General features: G+C 36.2%; 1 long non-coding RNA gene across 1 annotated transcript in view; it reads right to left on the reverse strand.

Annotated features, from left to right (window-relative positions):
* The window catches only part of LOC148128145 (uncharacterized), a 230,148-nt gene extending 224,746 nt beyond the window's left edge, over window positions 1-5,402 (reverse strand). Inside the window, exon 1 of the long non-coding RNA XR_015740929.1 lies at window positions 5,276-5,402. This is a non-coding gene — a long non-coding RNA (uncharacterized LOC148128145). The remainder of the gene's footprint in view (window positions 1-5,275) is intronic.
* Between the last annotated feature and the right edge of the window lie 598 nt (window positions 5,403-6,000).

Below are 6,000 nucleotides of genomic sequence, written 5' to 3' on the forward strand. Positions count from 1 at the left end.
AGCAATTAACGCAATGCTCATTCCGTTCAGTGCAATGAAAACCTTTCATTCTTCAATTGCATTCTTCAGTTACTAGAATATAATCATGAAAGTATACCATGGAATTTTGAAGGACTGAACTTTTAGATGTTGTTCAAGCAGATAAAAGATCTCACTCTCTTCAACATGGCTAAATCATGCACACAGAGATATCTTTATCCCTTCCTCCTTTCTGTGGGAGTTATGAATCAGAGATGGAAACATCTGGAAAAGAGAGAAGTAATCTGATGTAAGCCAAAATAATACTTTAAGATGCTACAAGCTGTCTGGTTCCATCCAACCTTTCATGCTGTCAAAAACTGATGACCTTGAATAGGGAGATTTCATTTTCTTCATTTCAGAGGCTGAAACTTAGAAGACATGGACACCAGTCAGGATCAAACTTCTGCATATTTTAGAGTGGCAGTCATAATCCATTTACAAAATAGTGTGTTATAGTTAGACTACTGCATCAGGTTTTGGATGCCACTAAATTTACCTGAGATAAAAAATAATAGTAAAAAATTCTTCCCAAGAAATGGGGATGTATAACATAGTTATATATTGGAATAAAAAGAATTATGACCTAATAAGCAGCATTTTAAGAGGCTTTACAGTTTTATCTGAGCATGGATCTACATGAGAAATATTTGTAATACCCAAAAGAGACATTGGGACTAATCCAGCAGCTTGCTGGGTTTGGGTTTATTTATCTGATGGTTTCCATTTCTTAAAACTTGTAAAAGAAAGAAAGAAATCTCACCCCTGAGCTTTCTCCTTCAGGGCATGAAACCAGTGAACTGCAAATGTGAGTTGGATCATAGTACAGGCAATCATCAACTTACAACCATTCATTTAGTGACTGTTCACAGTTACAGTGGAATTGTAAAAAGGGGGACTTATAAGTGGTTCTCAAGCTTACAACTGCTCAGCATCCCCATGGCCACATGGTCAAAACTTGAGTGCTTCGCAAATGCATTAATGATGGTTATAATGTCCTGGGGCCATGTGATATTTCCAACTTTCTTATATGGCTTCTGACAAGCAGACTCAATGGGGGAAGGCAGATTCAGTTACTCAACAGCTATAGTGATTCACTTTCAGCAAAAAAAAAGAAAAGCTCAAAATTCAACTTAACAACTATTTCACTTAGCAATAGAAGTTCTGCTCCCAGTTGGGGTTATCAGTCAAAGATTACCTGGATAAGCTTAACTATTTAATGTCAAATACTAGTGTTTTATAAAAAAATTAAATGACACATCCATTTACAAATAGGTATACATTTTGGAATATTTGTGTTTACTTACATGAATTAAAACTGGGGCTATGGTAAGCATGCGGGAAAGAGAAGACATCGAACTGGACTCATATGCTAAACACATTATGTAAATTATGGAAATGACGTTGTGCATACCATGCTATATCTGATACAAATTTCATTATTTGCCCACCATGATGGGCAATCAAATTATCATAGCTATATCTGATGCCTACAGTATATAGGAAGGCAATTTTATATTATGAAAGTAGAATATGGGCTTTATACATAGCCCATATGTATAATTTCTTGTAACTTTCCTTTGTCCAAGGCTCTTCTGTATTCTTTTTGTGAGGGGCTCAGGGATTATTGTTTCAACTATCTCCAACTGCTTGGCTTCCTTATTAAAATGGACATTCTCCCACGACATAAATAACAGCTAAAGGCTTCCTTGGCTTTCACACAGACACATTCTATACAGACTCACAGTAACAATGAATGGGAAAATTAAGTTTACAGAATGTGGCACATTGCTGAGAATGTTTTAGTGAAACAGAAGAAATGGAATTTCCTTATTGCCCATACTGGGTGACAAGCAAACTCTCCAGTTCTTGCACACTATGATTAATATTTTGATGTGGGGAATGTTAATAACTGATAAGTCATTGCTTCATTAGAAATGAGATAAATGTTATTTTCAGAATCCAGTGAAGCCTTTAAATTGTTTCCTTGCAAGTATGCCAAGTAGCTTATAATTTCCTAGTTGAAACCATGGCACACAGTTTAAATCGCATGTGAACATTTAGGCGATGTATGATACCCTCCTTTAACAAGATTTTGTACTATGCTCTGATTTGCTGGTGTTTGAAAAACTTTTTTTAAAACATGATTGGTTACTTCCCTTCCCAGCATTTCTGCACCTTGATTGGCTGTTTGCCAGTGGCTAAGCAACCAAGCTGAAAGAGTTTGGAACCAATGGCAAGACTGTACAGAGGGGCCCGTGAAGGAAGAGGCTCTGGGATCAATTAAAATGCCATGCTTTTCCAGGCCAGTTTCCAGAGCATCTGTACATGATTCTACATAAATTTAGGAAATTAACGATCAGACAAAGGTAAACAGTTCTGTGCTTTGGTTAACATGGAATTTAAATGAAGGGATGAAATATGACAAGGCTATTCAGCTAGAGGCTAGGCTTACACCATTGGTTTTAATTTTTAATTTTCACTCGGTTTCTTTATTATTTTAAATACAGTGATAGGTTGTTGTTATTGGGTTTTTTTAAACCCTAGGTGAGCAGGAATAGATTGAATCTGACTTATGTTGAAGCCATTTCTCCAGTACATTATACCTAGGGATTGTAAAAATGTGCTGTGTGAGAATACATATGAGAGAGAATTTCAGATCTGGCAAAATCTTTCTTTAGTAAAACAAAAATAAATACTTATTTCTTACATATACAATCCACATTTCTCCCAAGAACTCCATCTTTGTAAATCTTCATTTTTCTCCCCCACAGCATCAATTTTATGAGATAGCTTGGGGTGAGAGAAAGTGACTAGCCAAATACTTCCAATGAGTTCCCAAGGCTGAGAATGGTCTTTTCCATGCATAGACCAACACCTTAATCATGGCAACAAACTGGTTCTTTAAAAAATATTTTAATCACTTAAAAATATTGCAGTTGCATCACTTTGTACATTCAGAGCCCTAATTAGTAATAGCTCTTCAGCATATTCAAAAGCAACTGCAGGAGACCAAGGGGAAAAAAATTCTCACCTTTTAGAAAAGTACAGGGCCAGGTGGATCATTTGTGTACTCATTATAAATGTCCATCATTATAATGGCCTTTTTAAAAGGACATGTAATTTGCAAGCATCTAGAAGTTGAGCAACTCAACTTTGATGAGAATATGAGCTGTATAAAAGCAGATATCAGCTACTTTAGGAGGGGAAGACCAGAGAGATAATGGGAAGTAACCTGAGTCCTATTATATGGGGTGAAAATTGGATTCTCTTGGATTGGAGTTGAAAAGCTTGGGAATTTTTGGTGTTCTGTTAGGACTGTACTTGTAGTAAACAATCTCAAATAGAGTCCCACATTTTGGATTGGATTTGTATCCATCCAATGCATAAGACAGTTCAATCTGCTGTCTCCCATTTCAAGATGTTCCAATGTATCTTTTCTTTTATGTGTACTGAGAGCATTTGCAGCAAGACAAATTCCTTGTATGTCCAATCACACTTGGCCAATAATAGAATTCTAATTCTAATTCAAATTGTTGGTTTACTGTATTCAACACTACAACAACTAAACCAAAAAAAGGGAGGAAAAATAAGTCTGTGCACAAATTCTGTAGATAGAGAAGTATTAGATTTAAGAATCAGCAGGTCTTTCTCAAATCCAGGTAAACTTTGTGATCAAACCACCATTGGTCACCCTAATCACATACTTGTTTCGCAGTTTCTAATTTTGGCACATGCATGACAATGTTCCATGAAATATCTTAGCTGAGCTGCTTTCTTTTGTAGAGAAGTTATATGAGTTAATCTTAAATATTTTCCCCAGCCTTCAACTGCATTCAACCAACTCTATTACATTTGGGAAGGGACATAATTATTCTTTATTAACATTCCTTCTTTTATCTGTCTGAAATTTGCTATAATTATTTCATATAATAGGAGCTATTGTCACTGCAAAACAGCCAGTTTGGCCTAGTGTTAAGGAACCAGGCTAGAAACCAGGAGTGTTAATTCTACTCCTATCTTAATTATGAAAGCTGGCTGGGTAACTTAGGACCAATCTCTCTCAGCCCAACTCACCTCACAGGCTGGTGGTTGTGGAAAAATAGGAGTAGGAAGGAATACATTAGGTATGTTTGACATGTTGAGTTATAAAAATTAATAAAGGTAAAATTTTAAAATCTCAAATAAATAAATTAAATTTTGAAACAACTTTCAGAGACTTTAATAAATTTGTTTTTAAATACTTTTAACTTGTAAATCACACTTGAATATATCTCATCCCATCATGCACCCTACATTTCATGCAGTTGTAGTATTATTAAAAATTAGTACACACCATCACAGATTAATACTTTCCCTATGTTAGATTTAAAAAATTATGGATGATGCTCTGTATTGCACTCTCAGAGGAAGACAACTGAACTTTGATCAGCCCTATTTTTTTTCATTTGTTTTAAAAACAGTGATATATTTATGCAGAATATAACTTTGACTAAACTATTCAGAAGTGACAGAAAATTTCCTCAAAGCAGTTAGAAAAACCTTCATATTTCATTCTGGTATGGGCACCCTTCCACTGTAGGACTAGGAATTCCTACAATCTAAATTTTATCTTGATTCTCCACATGCAGCTCATTATCTTTCCTGAGCAAAAGATAAAGTCAAGGGTGTGTCTTGTTCTATGAAATAGGAATGAGATCATTGGAAGAGCCTAACAATATCAGTCAAGCCATGAAATCCTTATAAGATGGAAATAATGCCAGAACTACTAGTCTTATCATTAGTTGAAAATTTTCTCCTGGGAAATAAGGATCTAATTGTCAGCCTGTTATCTACATATGCTTTTAATTCAACATTTAATTAATTATACAAATATAATATATATATACAATTATACAATTGGGTGTATGTGTATGTGTATGTATATATGTGTGTGTGTGTGCATGTGTGTGTGTGTGTGTGTGTGTGTGTGTGTGTTTTCGTAGATTTTCACGGGTACAGGTATGTAGGTCTAGGTGTGTTCGGGTCTTTTTCCGTGTAAGATTAAGAGTATCTTGGCAACGTTTTGACAGAATCTCATCTGCCATCATTAAGCTTCTGTATTGTGTTCATCTGTGAGTCAGACAGAAACAGCCGTGAAAGTCTGACTCACAGACAAACACAATACAGAAGCCTAATGATGACAGATGAGATTCTGCTGAAACGTTGCCAAGATACTCTTAATCTTACATGGGAAAAGACCTGAACACACCTAGACCTACATATATGTGTGTGTGTGTGTTTTCTTAAGTTTTCGCGGGTATTTATATGTATGGTATTCAGCTTTGTTCAGGTATTTTCCCATGTCATTATAGTTGTGCTTTTAAAGTTGTAGCAACATTTTGGCAGAATCTCATCTGTCATCATCAGGCTTCTGTATAGTGTTCATCTGTGAGTCAGACTTTCACAGCCGTTTCTGTTTTAAATTGGGTGCTAGCCTACGCTGTGCCAGAATGGTTTTTTCTTCATCCTGATTGGTTGGGAGTTTGGGTCTGTGTTTATTGGTCTTGGAGTTTGCTGTGTTCTGCTTGATTGGTGTTTCTAATATCTTCTGTCTGTTTTGTAGCTTTTTTTGTCTTGATTGGCTTGACTGTCAACCATACTGTCAATTATCTGGAAGCCTGCACTCACAAACAAAAAAATATCCACACCACTAGCCAGGCAAACACCTGGGCACAAACAGATCCCCCCTGATACCTCTAGCTCAAACACACCCCAACCAGGCACCCAGATGAAACCTAGCTTTCTAATAAATGATAGCCATCCATTTACTCGGAGCCAAGCTGCACTAAAAGCCTCCAATACAGGAACACAATGTTGCCAGCCAATCAAGACACACACACACACACAAAAAGCCACAAAACAGACAGAAGATATTAGAAACACCAATCAAACAGAACACAGCAAACTCCAAGACCAATAAACACAGACCAAGTCTCCCAG

The sequence above is a fragment of the Pseudonaja textilis genome, chromosome 1 (genome assembly GCF_049901715.1).
Source record: "Pseudonaja textilis isolate UNSWEBS1 chromosome 1, rPseTex1.2, whole genome shotgun sequence".
In the NCBI taxonomy this organism is placed as follows: domain Eukaryota; kingdom Metazoa; phylum Chordata; class Lepidosauria; order Squamata; family Elapidae; genus Pseudonaja; species Pseudonaja textilis.